Below are 16,747 nucleotides of genomic sequence, written 5' to 3' on the forward strand. Positions count from 1 at the left end.
CGGTCCCCTACCTGGCGCCCCGGGGAACTCGCGGCCTCAAGTTCCACGCCGGCTTCTCTCCACCGCTGGCGCGGAGCGCAGCAGGAAGTTCTGGGGGCTTGGAGAGCGAGGGCAACCGCGGATGCTGGGGACGCTTGGGAAAGAAGTGAGCTTGTGGAGTTAGGGAGAGGAATGGAGACCCGCGTTATGCCTCGGTCTCCGATAAGGTGGCCAGATCTCAACCTGGCTCTCAGTTAACCTATTTTGTCTGGACTGGCACACGATATGTGTAAGCACTCCTTACTGAGCACATTGCATTTTAGACATAGTACGAGGTGCTGGATCACCTGAATTCCTTTCCCAGGTCCACCACTAGCTATGATCTTGTGCTAGCTACTTAACCTCTGTGCTTTGGCTCCTTCATCTGGAAAATGGGACAATAGTTATAATTTGAAGATTAAATGAGCTGCTGTATATACAGTGCATTTAGAATAATAATGCCTAGCGCAGTTAGCAGGTTGCGAGAGTTTGTGATTGTTATTATTTCATCCTGTCGATAATACTAGGAGGTTTACATATCATTGTCCACTCCCCCTCCCCCATCCTCCACTGGTTTACAGGAGGGGAGGAAAATGAAACTGAGGGAGAAAAACAGTTCACATTTGAACCCAGGACGGTGCTTTAAAACACTAAGAGCGTGGATATCCTACCCACACATGTGATTTTGATCATTCTAGGGAGAAGGTGGATCACCCTTAACTGTCATAGTGGAAAGTGAATGCTTCAATTTCTTTCCCCCTGTATGTAAATTTTGTTGTTTCATTTTTCATCTGCTTTGAATTTTCCACTACTGATAAAGCATTAGATATTCTGCCTTCCTTGAAATCTGAGTTTAGCTTCACAAGTCCGTTTGACTGGTTTTTAGGTCTCCCTTTTGCCCCCGCCCCACTCACCTGTAAAACATTTGATATGGACTCCACACGAGCCTTCTTTTTTGTGCTAAAATTGGGGACTAGTACCCTTAGTAGTATTGAACTTGTCTTGATAGATAGGGGCGTGAATAGCATTTGAGTTGCTTATACCCCAAAGGAGAGGGGAAAGACCCAGACAGTATATTGGTGATAATACATATATTTTGGTCTTAACATTTTTTTCACTTTAATTTTTTGAAAGAGGGAAGGGGAGAAAGAGAGAGAGAGAAACATTGATTGGTTGCCTCTCACACACCCCCAACCAGGGACCTGGTCTGCAACCCAAGCATGTGCCCTGAATGGGAATCAAACCTGTTGGCCTTTGGTTGGCAGGCAAGTGCTCGTCCACTGAACCACACCAGCCAGGGCAAATTTGGGTCTTATCTTGCCTACAATTCTCTATCACCACTAGTATTTTTTTTTTGGCTGGACATCTATGCCCAAAGTACCAAGCATTTGGTAAATACTGAACCTGAAATATGTGTTGCCCCCTGTTCTTTCTCACTGGGTTTTTAATCATAGGTTTTTAGTATGGGCTGAAGAACCCAAACAGTCTCAGAATGACTTCCACCGCATTTCTGGTAGAATTTTACAGTGTTGGAAGAGAAAGTGGCCGTGCAGCCTATAACTCAATTCTTTCTTTGAGTCACATTAGAGGTCTATACGGCAACTATTTCTTGTAAAAAAACAACAACAAAATCCCCCATCACTGTTAAAGTTTCTGATGTGGGTCTTGGTTGTGCTTTTTTTCCCTCATTAAAAGTATGAAATGCTTCATGCATTTCTGTGTCGTTCTTGTGCAAGGGCCATGCTAGGAATCTCTGTCGGTCCGGTTTTAGTCTGTGTGCCACTGAAGTGAGTACTCAGTTGTGATATTTTTCTTTTTTACTTTTTAGTTTTATTGAAGTTGTGTATACACATAGTTCAGAGTCAAATAGTTTCCTCAGGTTTATACCTGAAAACAGCAGAACCCTCTATCATTTCCTGCATTTCAGAAAGAGCAATCGTGTTCAGCTGGTTGGTACTTCCTCATGTCTCTAAATAATGCTGATATTGCTACTGCTTGATTTTTCAGGGTTAGTTGTTATGTATTGTCTTTCCAGCATGAGGGTTTAGCTTTTTTTTTTTTTTTGGCATTTCTGCACTTACCCTTCAGGTGCATTCTTCCTCTTCATTCCACTTATCCTTAGAACATAGTTAGGTCAGTATTGAGTTAGGTCAGTATCTAGTTAGGTCAACATTATTATGCCTTCCCGTACACTGTGAAGAGTTGAGTAACTTTGATTTTCCTCCAGGGTGTTCTTTTGTGTGTGCTTGCAGAGTTTTCTATGGAGTTTTCATCAATTTAACTGCAAGGTCTTCAGTAGCCACCTAAATCTTCTCTCACGGGGTGCCAGTTAGATAACTAGCGAATTTAGTAACAGCTATAATTTCTTCTTCTGGAATGCAGCTTTCTGACCTGCTTTGGCCATCCTCGCTGGGTGCTCTTGATGTTTGATGCACAGCTGTTATTTTGGGCTCTCTTCACCACTATGTTGGGGATTCCCTTTGCTGCTCCGTATTCAAACAGGAAGTTTTCTTTCTACCCCCATCCTCATCCCCGTCCAATCCAGAGGGAATGCCGGCCATGTGCTAGGTTCTGTTCCAGAACCTGAGGATATACAGTGAACTAAACTTTTGTTTTTGAGGCGGAGAGGATGGTGAGATGCTTCTTGATGATAGAACTGAGCTCAGCTGCAGCTTTAGTTAGCTTGTTTTTCCTCTCACAGAGTACAGCCATTGTAAAATCAAGTCTCTCTGTTTCTGTCTGTGTCTCTCTGGTGGTAGGAAATCATGACCACTGCCAATTGAGCTGTATAAGTTGTGTGCTACCAGAGCAACAGAATTATACCCTGAGATATAGAATAGATTTCCCGAATGGATAAACAAAATGTGGTGTGTATGTATATATACATGTATATATGCATACAAGAGAGCATTACTCAGCCTTCAAAAGTAAGGAGATTCTGACCCATGCTACAACCTAGATGAGCTGGGAGAGGGCGTTATGCTCAGTGAAATAGCCCATCACAAAAAGATACAGTATGACTCCACTTACATGACCTATTTACAGTAGTCAGTTCGTAGACAGAAAGGGTAGAATAGAGGTTGCCAGAGGCTGGGTGGAGAGAGAATGGGGAGTTGTTTAATGGACATGAAGTTTCAGTTTTGCAAGATGACAAAACACATTTGTATATGTTTAACGACACCAAAGTGTACTCTTAAAAATGGTTAAGATGGTGAATTCTGCATTATGTGTATTTTACCCAATTAAGGGAAAAAAATTTTCACACAAAATCTGTGATGTGATTTGTCCTGTACTCCGAATACAGTGATTGAACCTACTACATTCAGCTGGGTTCAGCCTTTGCCTGGAATCCATGATTTTTGGGGGTTGTGTGGTGGGATAGCAGTGGGCTGTCCTGGAAACTTCCTTCTCGTGGTATTGGCACCAGAACATTTAGTGGGTCCCCTGTTGGGGGCAGCCCAATGCTGTTTCCCCTTTCTCTTCACAAGTGTTGGTATTTCTGTATCTCTGGGGAAGAAGTTTCTCAGTTATTTACAGATCAACTCCGAGACTACTTTGGAGGGACTATTTCTGAGTGACATGCAGTTGGGAGCAGTGAGAAGGGGTCATTGTGTTTGTCTCAGAGGTTGCATTCTTTCTCAGGGTTTGGAAGTACGGGTCTCTTAAAGAGCATTCCTGGCCATTTTGCTTGGAAATGAAGATGTTTCCTTGGTAGTAGGGACAGGTGCTTTCCCAGGCCTTTGTTCTTCCTCATTTTTCCACATTTGCCCTGTGTGCTGGCTGTGGATGTTGAAATGGTCCAGGACCAGATAAGGGCCATGTATTTGGGATTACGACTGTGCTGGGAATGTTGTCTGGAGAGATAAGCCTGGTGAATTTGAATGTTCTTGTTTTCTTCCACCTCTTCCTAAACTATGTGTGGCCATCATACAGAATTTTCTTTCAGGCAGACTAAAAGCACAATGGGGCGAATGACTGTGGGCAACCCCAGTTCTCGTCTCACTCTACTGATTGTGGACTTGGAGAGTTTTTCTTTTAAAAAAATTGTTTTTAATTTAAAGATTTTATTTATTTATTTATTTGTAGAGAGAGGGGAAGGGAGGGAGAAAGAGAGGAAGAGAAATTGATTGGTTGCCTCTCACACGCCCCCAACCAGGGACCTGGTCCACAACCCAGGCATGTGCTCTGACTGGGAATTGAACTAGCGACCTTTTGGTTTGTGGGCTGGTGCTCAATCCACTAAGCCACACCAGCCAGGGCAAATATTTTTTTACTTATTGATTTTTAGAAGAAGAGGAAAGTGAGTGTGTGTGGGGAGAGATTTGTTATTCCATTTATTTATGTATGCATTAGTTGATTTTTGTATATGCCTTGACCAGGGATTGAACCCACAACCTTGGTGTATTGGCATCATTCCCTTCCAACTGAGCTATTTGGCCAGGGCCTGGAGCTTCTTATAAAAGGGCATCTTTGATATAAGCAAACCACCTATCCCAGGGGGGAAAACATCCTTGACTGTTAGAAACTTGTGTTTTCTGTAGCAAGTCTGCTAGGTGACCTCGGAGAAAACATACTGTTGGGATTTTTCTCCCCTCCCCTGTGTATGAGTTTAACATCATTCTCTTTATTTTCCCAGCATTGAGGTGTACTCCGATATGAGCCAGGAGGTCCCGCTCAAGTTGCTCACACAAACCAAAGGGACTTAGGTTTAGGCAAAACTTTGCTTGCGCTTAGAAGATCGGAGGGTGTGAAAACCATATGTCATTTTTGGAAAACCTAGCATGTTTTTAACTTTCTCACAGATTTCCCTGGGTTACAACTGAAAAAGGAGAAGGATATAGTATGATAAACCCTCTAGAAATGTTAGCAGGGGGTAGAAGAGTAATGAAAGGAACCAAAAGTCAGAAAGGTAGTTTTACTGCTGGCTAGGTGCCCTCCTGGCCTCAGGTAAGTTACCTCCCTTTCCTTATCTGTAAAGCAAATGGCCACTTCTTTCTGAGAGCTGTGGAGTGTTGAGTCAGAGATTCCTTTGAAAATCTGATGACAACAATAGCTCAGGGGCTAAAAAACTCAAACTAGAGTGGAGACCCTGCCTGGGGGGGTCTAAGGGGAGCTGGTTAGTGCCAGCTGTGTCAGTGAACGGCTGTCCACCTGGCCCCATAGACTGGTCCCAGCTGGAATACAAGCCTGGTATTGTCATATTGTTTTTCTTCCCCTTTCCTCGTTAAAGAAAATGCAGATGTACAATTCTTTCCTGAATGGAAACCTCTTGGTCTTGACATTTTACTAGTTGTTTCAGATGATTAAATGTATTTTATGAGTGGAAGAAAGCATAGTTGTGGCCTGTTCTCTGCATATGGACAGAAATAAATGTATATTTTGTTTTCCACTGAGTTGGCTTTTCTCTCTTTATTTCTGCCTGTGCCAATCCCCCTTTAAAAATTGTTATTGAGATTTATTGAGATATAATTCATACATCACATAATTTACCCATTTAATGTGTACACTTTAGTGGCTTTTGGTATTTTCAGTACATCCATCACCACAGTCAGTTTTGGAACATGTTCATCATCCCAAAAAGAAACCCCCTGCCCCTTAGGGGCCCGCCCCCAGTTTCTCCATCCCCACCAGCCCCAGGCAAGCTCTGATCTACTTGCTGCCTCTGTAGATTTGCCTGTTCTGGGCATTTTATATAAATAGACTTACAATATTTCTTTCATTATAATTAGCTTCTTTTACTTAACATAATGCTTTCAAGGTTCTTCTATGTTGTCGCATGTGTGACTACGTTATTTCTTTGTATTGCTGAATGATATCCCATTGTATGAATACAACACATTTGTCCACTCAACAGGTGAGGGATATTCAGGTTGTTTCTGCTTGTTGGTTATTCTGAATAATGATGCCATGAACATTACTGCACAAGTTTTTGTGTGGACATTTGGTTTTATTTCTCATGGGTAGATACCCGGAAGTAGACTGCATCTAATTCTATGTGGTAATTCTGTGTTTAACCTTTTGAGGAACTGTTTTTCAAAGCAGCTGCACCACTCAGCACCAACAATCTGTGCAAGTTCTAATTTCTGCCCATTCTCATCAACACTTTGTATTGTCTGACTTTTTGATAACAGCCATCCTAGTAGGTGTGAAGAGGTATCTCATTGTGTTTTGCAATTGAATTTCTATAATAACTAATGATGTTTAAAGCCTTTCATGTGTTCACTGGCCATTTCTGTATCTTCTTTGCATAAATGTGTATTCAGATCTTTTGTGTGACAATGATTTTGGATCCAGCCCTTGAGATTTTCTCCTTAGAAATGCACGTATTCACCTCTACACAGAAGTTGTTATACAGCATCTAGAGGTTCATGGCCCTCTTGCTATCTCTCTATGGGTCTAAGGATACCCCTAGAAGACATGCTATATAGTGGGGATTTTTCTGGGCATTTTATATACTTGATCTTATTTCTATCTACTAGGGACCTCACGGGATTTGTGTGGGTGATCAGATGCTCAAGAAAGTGATTTTATAAACCCTAAAACACTACACAGCTTTAGTGATTGGTATAGGTGCAAGTTCTGCAAATAAATGATGGTGAAGTGAATTTGTTAAGGGCATGAACTTGAATCAGACTGCTCCTGTTTGAATCCTAGTGTCATTTTTATGAGCTATTATGTTCTTGGGAAAATTACTCAACCTCTCTGACTCAATGTCCTTATTAGTGAAATGGAGATAATAACCGCCCCTACTTCCCACATGGGCAGAGTTAATATAAACAGAGCACTGTGCCTTGTGCAGGTGGGTGCATAGAATATGCTGAATAAATTGTTAACCTGCTGCTGTGGACTGAATGTGTCTCCCAATTTCATATATTGAAGCACAATCTGCAATGTGATGGTATTTGGAGGTGGAGCCTATGGCATGTAATTAGGTCTTGAGGGTGGAGCCCTCATGAATGGGATTAGTGCCCTTTTAAGAAGAGACACAGGAGAGATGATACCTTTCTATCATGTGAAGATGCAGGGAGAAGGTGGCCATTGCAAACCAGGAAGAGGGCTCTCACCAGCACTTGAGCACGTAGGCACTCTGGTTTTGGATTTCCAGTCTCCAGAACTGTGAGAAGTAATTTTTTTTTTTTTTTTTGTATAAACCACCCAGTCAATGTATTCTGTTAGAGTAGCCCAAACTGACTAAGATACCAACTGTTACCATTATCTTACAGAATAAGCCAGCTTAATATCTCCTAGTGGAGCATCTTGGTCTTTGAATGTGAAAACATCTTTTTTTATGGAGAAAATGGATACCTTCCATTGATCTTTTAAAGGGCCAAGAGGTTTTTGTAAATTAAATCTTATAATATCAGAAAAGAGCATGTTCCTCCCAGCAGTATTTATGTCCCTCGAGGACTGTACAGACCCTTGGTTCAGATCAGCTCATGCTCTCTGACCATTGTCAGCACTCTTAGTGTCTGCTTTAAAGTGATTTAGAAAACAGAACAAAATCCCAATCTTTGTTCTTACCTGGACTAGAGAAACTGAGCTTTCTACAGACCCTTGGTTCAGATCAGCTCATGCTCTCTGACCATTGTCAGCACTCTTAGTGTCTGCTTTAAAGTGATTTAGAAAACAGAACAAAATCCCAATCTTTGTTCTTACCTGGACTAGAGAAACTGAGCTTTCTAAGCAGACAGGTTTGCTTTCTGACCACATGGTCAAGCAAGTCGATATTGTTCAATTAAAATAGAGAAAAGGGTCCGGGGAGGGGGGTGGGTGGTGGGCAGGGGAGAGTAATGGAGGAAAAATGAGGACCACTGTAACTGAACAAAAATAAAAAAATTTTAAAAAAGAGAAGAGGGTCCAAAGTATTAAAATTTCAACTGTTTCTAGAATTAGCTAGAGTTTTTGGCATAAGACTTTACAGATTGGATCTTTGTTTTTGAACAGAATAAAGAGACAAGCCATTCAAGGTCCCGTTTTGGTTTCTTGAGTTTCTTTCTTTTCTCAAATGGTTATTTGTAAATATTTACCAATTCTTTGTGTTGTGATTTATGGCTCATGGACTTTTGACCTACAGGACATTAATCCACATGGACTGTGATAAAAAATGTGCTTCTCTGAGGCTCAAACTCCAGACCTTCGGATTATGAGACTGACGCACTGCCAGCTGCTCTAAGAAGGCAGCTTGTTCTCTTGAGTTCCACGCGGACACAGCCCTTAGAGGGAAGCCACATTCTTGAGAAGTGATTCTTACAGTGGAGACGTTTCAGATAGAAATTATATCTTGCTAGCTGGTATTTGGGCTCAGCAAATATTGAGTGTGATGAGCAAGGTGGATGGATGAAGGACTAGGAGCCTTTTACCCTGGGGAAGACTTCTGAAGTCTTTCTCTGTGGGGATTTCTTTTTTAAAACATTTTCTTAAATTGATGTTTTAGATTAGAGGAAGGGGGAAAGAGTGGGAGAGGGTGAGGGATATAGATAGATGATAGATAAACATTGATGCGAAGGAGACACATGATTGGTTGCCTCCCATATGCACCCTGAACAGGGATCCAACCCACAACCTTTTGGTGTATGGGATGATGCTCCGACCATTGAAGCTACCCAGCCGGAACTGTGCAGTCTTCTTGACGTCAGAGTTTGTTCTTTAAATGTAATTGAATGGAAAACTCTGTATGGTCTAGGCCACCAGTAAGTTTCTGAGCATTACTGGGATTCCAATGTTTTGTCGGTTTCGTTCTCTGATGTACAGACGACTTGTGTGTGTTGTACATTGCATGTGTGTGTGGCCTGGGCTTTGTTCGAGAAGAATTTGCCATGACATTTGACACATGACACAGGAGACTTTATTCAAGAGGGACGACTGCAGTGGGGGAAGAAAAGATTGGGCTCAACTCCAGTGAAGGACAAGTGGACATTTATAGCCAAGGAACAGGATTGGAGGGTGGGGTCCATGGACAGAAAATGACTCAGAGGGTACATTAAGGCTGGGGGATTCTTGCTAGACCAACACAACAGGAGTGTTGCTGAAGGCAGGCCAGTGCGGTCATATACCGAGTGGGGAATTTTTACTAAATGAACTCAGCAGGATTCGTGTTACAACTGGAGCAGGGGGGCCAAAGACAGAGGCCAAAACTGAGACCTAGTCAGGAAGAGGGGTCAAGTCGGAAAGGGCCTGACTGGAGGGTCAGGGAGTTTGGTCGAGGAGGGTCTTTGTCAGTTTGCAACTGGAGAGGGCTAAGGCAGACTGTTCCCTCTTACAATACAATCATCCAATGTTGTGAGCGTTTGAGTGACACATTCTTAAAAAAGAAAAGCTGCTTTTATTTTGTTTAAATCCTCTTTTATAATTTGCCTTTTGGGTCATTTCAAGGTCTCTTCCTTATGGATAGAATATATTTCTTCTCATCTTACAATAGCAGGGGAAATTAAATACAGAAAAAACATCGTCATAACCAAAACCCAGTGAAAATGGAAAGCTGTTCTGCAACCTGGCTCTCAGTGACTTAGAGAAAGGTTCTGTGTGGTAGCCATGTTCCCCTTTCCTTCCTGAATTGCGTTAAAAGTATGGTTAGTTTATAAACAGCAACATTGGAACTTGGAAATCAAGTGTAACAGCCAGAAGCAGAAGTTGGAAATTTTTTTCCTAGGAAATGATATTTTGCATCTCTATTACGCACGGCATTCTTGGTCTCCCAGTGACAGACTTCCAATTCTCAACTTCCTGAACTACCCTCATTTTATTGAAACATCTTTTTTTCTCCTAGCATTTTAGGGGAATTAGTTATCCTGTATGTGATCTTATTTTTCTGGGAAAACAAAAACAAAAACAAAAACTGATTTGTGCCCTATCCTAAATTTTTACCTTAAATTAAGATAAAAATCTTCCAGAGACAGGCTCATAGATGGAGCACGGATGACAGCTAGTGGTGGGGTGGGGGGACGGGGTTAGGGGGTGGAGGGACTGAGCTAAAAAGAAAAAGGACTCATGGCCATGGGCAACAGTGTGGGGATTGCTGAGGGGAGGGCTGTATAATGGGACTAAATAGTAATGGAAAAAATATAATGAAGATTATATATTTTTAAAAAATTAAAAAATAATTTATAGATAGAGAATTAGTAAAAATAAATAAATTTAACTGACTTGGGACCTTAATTACATCTGCCAACTCTCTTCACAGCAAGACCTCAAATAGTGCCAGATGGAATAACTGAGATTACGTGTGTGCACACCAGCTAGTGAGAAACTTGAAGACCCTCTTAGAGTTCTGCCCACCACACCATGAACCCACCCTTCAGATGAAGAAAGGAAATGTTCTAATAACCTGATGCCCCTGTGTGCACCTGCTTTCTCTACCATACAGAATATAGTGTTTTTCAGTTCTTTATGCTTTTCTTATATATGTATGTACCCCTAACTAATGTAGACTGTTTTTTTAAAATTTTTTATTTAATTATTTTTAGAGAGATGGGAAGGGAGAGAGAAAGAAAGGGAGAGAAACATCAATGTGGGAGAGATACATTGATTGGTTGCCTCTTACATGCCCCCAACTGGGGACCTGGCCCACAACCCAGGCATATGCCCTGACTGGGAATCAAATTAGTGACCTTTCAGTCCACAGGCTGGCACTCAATCCACTGAGCCACACCAGCTAGGGTGACTCTGTATTTTTTTAACCATAAAAAAACATCTTTTAACAACCCTCCCAAATTTTAGATTTCTATTATTTTAATTAAAGTAAATGTCTCAAATAGATTTTTAACAATTTAAGTCAAAAATCTTAAAGATGGAGATAAAAGTCTCAAATTAAGGTATAAGATTTAAAGAAGAAAATATCCTGAGTAGGTAACTGGTAGAAATCTCTTGAAAAAGAATCTGCCAAGATTGCATCCTGTGGAAACAAATGTTTGGTGCCCCGAGAGATGATCCTTGGTCGGATATACTTAGGGGAACAAAGAGAACTTCGTCCTCTCTCTATAGAGTCACAAGAGTGGTATGTGCTTATATTGTCAGAAACCATACTCTTTTCCTCCCATGTACTACCATTGTTCTATTGGATATGTTCTAGAAAACTATGGTAAAATGCTCATGTATGTGCCCAGAACTCAGATAGGCACTGCGGATACTACAATGAACAAGACAATTCCCTGTTTTGTGGGGCTTAGAGTACCTGGGTCTAAATAGGTCAAGACAAAAATCAATCAATCAATCAATAAAATAAAAACAAACTGAAAAAAAAAGAAAAAAATATCGCAAGATGGTACAGTGCATGGGGGATAGTGCTGAAGACTCAGGGACAGACAGAAGGAGCTCCTGATTCAGAGATCCAGAAAGAGTTTCTAGAAAGGTTTCTAGAAGACATGATGTCTAAACTGGTGGAGAAAGGAGTGGAGTGGAGAGTAACTTAGGAAAAGAAAATCATGTAGGGAACACCAGAGTGAGGTGAATTCAGAGAATTTAATGTTCTTCAGTATATTTAGAAGATGAGATTGAGGTAGGAAGGGGCAAGAGATGAGGGGAAAGAGAGAAAGAGAGAGAGAATGAGAGTGACAGAGAGAGAGAGAGAATGAGAGTGAGAGAGAACAGCAGACTTCAGATGTGGTAGCAGTGGACAATAAGTCTTGTGAAGGACTTTTGCACTTTATCCTGAAGACAATGGGGGAACCACAGAATGAAAAGTTTTAGGTGAGAATGTTTTCTTTACTGTTTTTACTTTAAGAAGATTATAAGCTTCATGTCAGAGACTGGATCACAGAAGAGAAATTTGAAGGCAGAAAGATCAATGGGAGGCAATCTATTCATGGCCAGAATTCATGGTGACTTTAGGGTAGTGGCAATATAGATGCAGATTGGGAAGATGCAAGAATTATTTACGAGATAGAATCAATAGGTCTTGGCTGACTGAATGGGAAGTAAGGCTAGGGAAGAATTAAGAGTGGTGCTCTGGTTTCTAACTTGGGCAGCTGGGTATACTGGGGAACCCTTAGGGAATAAAGGAGAGGGGGCATTGGTTTGGGGGGCATATGAATAATACAGATTTACACAGTTTAATCTGACGTAATACTCTTCTTTGTTTCTTTTTAAACCTGGTGAGGTGCATAGGTGGGGGTCACTGACCCGGTCAGCTGAGCTGCATAAAGATGGATGGACTGTCCACAGTTCGTGGGCAACAAAACCACAAACCCCTGTCCTCTCTCTCCTCCTTCTGTTTTCCCTCCTATAACCTGCCACTTTTCCAAGAATTTGTGACTTCTGTGAAAAATGATCATAAAGCCAAGCCTTCTGGTTTCAGTCTTCTGATTAAAGTCTTCTGGTTTTCAGTTGGCTTTTTTCGCTCTTTGGTATTCACATATGTATTTTCAAAGTTTTAACTTCTGAACATGAAAGCCATTTTAGGTGCTTAAGGAGATCATTGTTCTTCAGGCAAAAAAGCTTTTTATATTTTATTATTTTTAAATAGAAGAGGCCCTGACAAGTGTGGCTCAGTTGGTTGGGCATCATCCCACAAATGGAATGGTCGCTGGTTCTATTTCTGGCCAGGGCACATGCCTGGGTTGCTGGTTCGGTCCCGGTCAGGGTGTGTATGAGAGGCAAAGGATCGGTATTTCTCACATTGACATTTCTCTCCCTCTCTTTCTCCTTCCTTTCTCCTCTTTCTCTAAAAAAAAGAAAATGTTTAAATAGAAGGAGTTGGGACACCTCAAAATCTCTTTGGAAGGAAGTTAAGTATTAATAAAAATACTATAGTTCCTTAAAGCAATTAATATGCATTATATTCAATCTATTCTGTAATGCTTACAAGTTGTTAGTAGCTTACCCTGGCTGGTATGGCTCAGTGGGTTGGGCATCGCTCCTTGGACCGAAAGGTCACTGGTTTGATTCCAGGTCAGGGCACCTGCCTGGGTTGTGGGCCAGTCCCTGGTTGGGAGTATGCAAGAGGCAACCAGTCAATGTTTTTCTCACACAGAGATGTTTCTCTCCTTCTCTTTCTCCCTTCCTTCCCCTCTCTCTAAAAATAAATACAATCTTAAAAATAAAATAAAATAAAATAAAAGTTGTAACTCATACCTTTTGTTTACAAATTTGTATGATCTCCATGGAGGGCAGTGCGACAGAATCTGAATTAACTTAGAAATTTCATTTGTAGGTTTCCATACATGCACATGAAAGCTCTGCTGACTGTATTTAGGCTAAATAAAAAATTATGGGACTTCCAGCCCTGGCTGCATAGTTCAGTTGGTTAGAGCGTCGTCCCTATATACCAAGGTTGTGGGTTAGATCTCCAGTCAGGGCACATACAAGAATCAACCAGTGAATGCATAAATGGGTGGAACAGCAAATCGATGTTTCTCTCTCTCTCTCTCTCTCTCTCTCCCCCTCTCTCTCTCTCCTCTCTCCTCTCTCCCTCTCTCCTTTCCTGTGTCTCTAAATACCAATCTATAAAAAAAATTATGAGGCTTCCATAAAAAAGAATACTGTCAGCCCCGCAAAGAATGAAGCAATTCTATTGTACAAAGATATAAGGAAATCCAAGTTATTAATAAGTGAAGAAAAAGACAAGGTGCGGCAGCCCTGCGTGTCTAATAGACCTCTATGTAACTAACTGTATTTGGAAGAATACCCAACAGGCTGTAATGGAGGTTCCTTTGGGTGAAGGACACTGGATGGCCTGAGTACAAGAGTGGGAGGGAGATTTAAGTTTTCCCTGTGTTACTTGTTGTACCTTGTGGATCTTTAATCATGTGCAAAATTACTTATGAAAATATTGTGGCGGGGGGTGCTGACTTACATGCAGCATGAGTAGAAGAGTGAAGTCTTTGAACGGAAGAACTAAGTGCAGCATTTGTAACATCAGAGCAATGATAACAGAGCAATCTGCTTTGTTTGTTTTTTGGTCCATGGCAATTAGGCATACAGTTGTAAAAGGTTTACCTGAAGTGATTATGATTAATTAATTTTTTAAAATGCAAGTGGAGTGCCTATTTCCAAGGGCAGCTAAAGGAATGGTCGTGAAAATATAAGCGGGAAATTGCTCTAACGACCCCTGGGGTCAGTCACCCAGGGAGAACAAGATTTCTCCAGTTTGCTGATGGAGATTAAAAAAAAAAATCAGGTTAGAAAAGAAAGCAAATTTACTTTGCTCTTCCTCTCTCTTTCCTTTCTTTTCATTGTGCCTTGCCCTGACTCATCCAATTGCCCAGTGATTCCCAATTACGTTTATTCTCATCCTTCACTCCAAACTCCTATTTGCTTGGTGTAATTGCCTGCAGACCCTCCTATTCTGAGGCACGCATTGTTAGGTCAGCATAGAAAGGACATTCCTGGAATATTGTGTGGCAGTTTTCTCTGTAGCATGTCTGGTGGGGTGCTGTTGATGTTCTCAGTCTGTCTTATGTTTGGTAGACCCTTTACTGAGAGAGCGTCTCGTAGGCTTTTGTGATCTTTAGAACATACACTGTGCCATGCTGTTACACTGCGTGGTGGCGATAATAAACAGGGACACTGTGACTGCGCCCGTGTATCTCCCACCTTTCTGTCTCTCGGTACGAGGAGCAATGGAGAATGCTGAGCTTTGCAGCCTTCAGAGCTAAGTGGGCTGGGACTTTCTGTAGAATATAGATAATAGGGTCTTGGACAAAATTACCAAGAAGAGAAGTTTGTCATCCACTCCACGCCTCTGTAAGAAGAGGAAGACTTTTCTTCGAGGTGAGCCTTCTTCCTTGGCTGTCCATACTATTTCTTTTCCTGCCCCCGACCCCTACAGTCTCTAAAGTCATTTTCATTCTATCTTGCATCTTTGTTCTGCCTTTTTATTGACTCCTCTCATCTACAAACAAGGTCCAGGCTTTCTCAACATAAAATAAACTTTCTTTCAACTTTCCTATTAAACATCGTGTAAAAGACCTCTGGTGCTGGTATTAGGTAGAACCTGTTCTTGCTCTGTAAACAGGTAGTAATAACTGTATATGTCACACAGTTATGAATATTACTTTAGCTCAAGCACATAAAGCAGTTAGCAGAGCCTTAGGCATATATGAAAGGCACCATTGAGGTTGGCTTTTGCTTTATATTGTTGATTCGTGGCTCTTGTTTTTACTATTGTTGCTCCCAAGGGTACCTTACACTAGCTGCCTGCTCTGTTTGCAACCAACTTCCTGAGCCTCTTTCCATCTGTTTGTTCATCATGGACAAAAATTGCTGTCCTCCTCTCTTTCTTTGAAGTATTAAACACATCTTCTCAGTTTTTTTTTTGAAACGTCTTTTTTTTGTAATGCAAACTTAAAAAAAATCCTCACTCGAGGATATGCTTGTTGATTTTGGAGAGGTTAGGGGAGAGAGAAACATTGTGAGAAACGTCGATTGGCTGCCTCCTGCATACACTCTGATGGAGGATCGAACCCGCAACCTAGGTATGTGCTGTGACCAGAAATAGAACCCGCAACCTTTTGGTATATGGGATGATGTTCCAACCAACTGAGCCCCACCTGGCAGAAACTTTTTTGTTAAAGAGAGAAACTTTCTCCCTTCTCGACTTCAGGTATCATGCCATCATCCTGATTAGTAACTGTTCCTTATTCTCTGAAGTCCTTCTTGTGCACTCTGTGCTAGATGTTTCCAAAGGTTCTTGGCTCTTTTATCTTCCCTATTCTCTGCTTCCCAGTGACTTCCTGGCTTCACCATGTGTTAACATGGGGGTCCTCAGAATTCTCCTGCAGTCTGAAATCTCTGCATTTCTACCCACCGTGGGATTCCATTGTCACCTCTCAAACACTTTGTCATCTTTCAAGGACTTTCCTAAATTCCATATTCTTCATTCAGACTTCCCAAATCCCTGCAGGCAGAAGGGACTTCTCCTTTTACAGAGTACCAAGCTTGTTCTTGTGCCATATTTGATAGCTATTGAATATTACTCTAGCTCAAGCGCATAAAGTTTTTTTTTTTTGTAAACATAAGTTCTTACCCTTTGATGCTGGTATTTCAGAAACAATTTTATGAATTAACTAATTAATCAATTAATTTTAGAATAATATGATATGCCAATCGAGGTATTTTTAAATGTATGAATGGATGAATGAATGAAGCTATTCTTAGATGTATCAACATTTTAAAGGAAGAATGGATTGAGTTCTGAAGCCTTGATCCCATACTCATCCTACTTTGGTGACATCAGTGGGAAGGAGAATGTGATAGACACTAAGATCAGCTTAAAGTTAAAAATGGAATGCAGTCAAAATTGTCCTTTGAAAGTCCCTTACATTGCTCAGAAAGTATAGTACATGAAGATTTGATCTCTGCTTTTTCTCTGTGTCGGAACTTTCTCTAGTGAGTCCCAGATTAAACGGGGATGTTGTAATTCTATAGTGCCCTCATTGAGATGTGATGCCCAGACTAAGACATGCTACATGCCTGCAGGACCTGAGAGCAGCCAGGGAGCAGGAGATCCTGTTTCTCACTCACCCCCCTGCCTGCACGCAGCCAGCCACCTGCCTACATGGACCACACAGTGGTACTCCATGTATGGACCAGGGGCTCTTGAGGGGGTTTGAGACCCTTACAGAGGGTCCTCAAAATCAAAATTATTTTCATAGTTGTACTAAGACAATATTTGCCCTTTTTGCTCACTGTCTCATAAGTGCACAGTGGAGCTGTCCTGGGGTTACAAGATGAGTCCACCATTCTAACTGCATATTGGCGTGAGGATGATGTTTTTAGTATATTTCAACTGAAG

General features: G+C 41.4%; 1 protein-coding gene and 1 non-coding gene across 5 annotated transcripts in view; one reads left to right on the forward strand and one right to left on the reverse strand.

The window, feature by feature from the left end:
- TRPM6 (transient receptor potential cation channel subfamily M member 6) overlaps positions 1–16,747 on the forward strand; it is a 149,602-nt gene that overhangs the window by 25,628 nt on the left and 107,227 nt on the right. The window lies entirely within an intron of this gene.
- On the reverse strand, positions 1,709–1,813 carry LOC112300443 (U6 spliceosomal RNA). The gene has a single exon (XR_002974392.1). It is a non-coding gene; the product is annotated as a U6 spliceosomal RNA (small nuclear RNA).

The sequence above is a fragment of the Desmodus rotundus genome, chromosome 1, assembly GCF_022682495.2.
Source record: "Desmodus rotundus isolate HL8 chromosome 1, HLdesRot8A.1, whole genome shotgun sequence".
Classification (NCBI taxonomy): domain Eukaryota; kingdom Metazoa; phylum Chordata; class Mammalia; order Chiroptera; family Phyllostomidae; genus Desmodus; species Desmodus rotundus.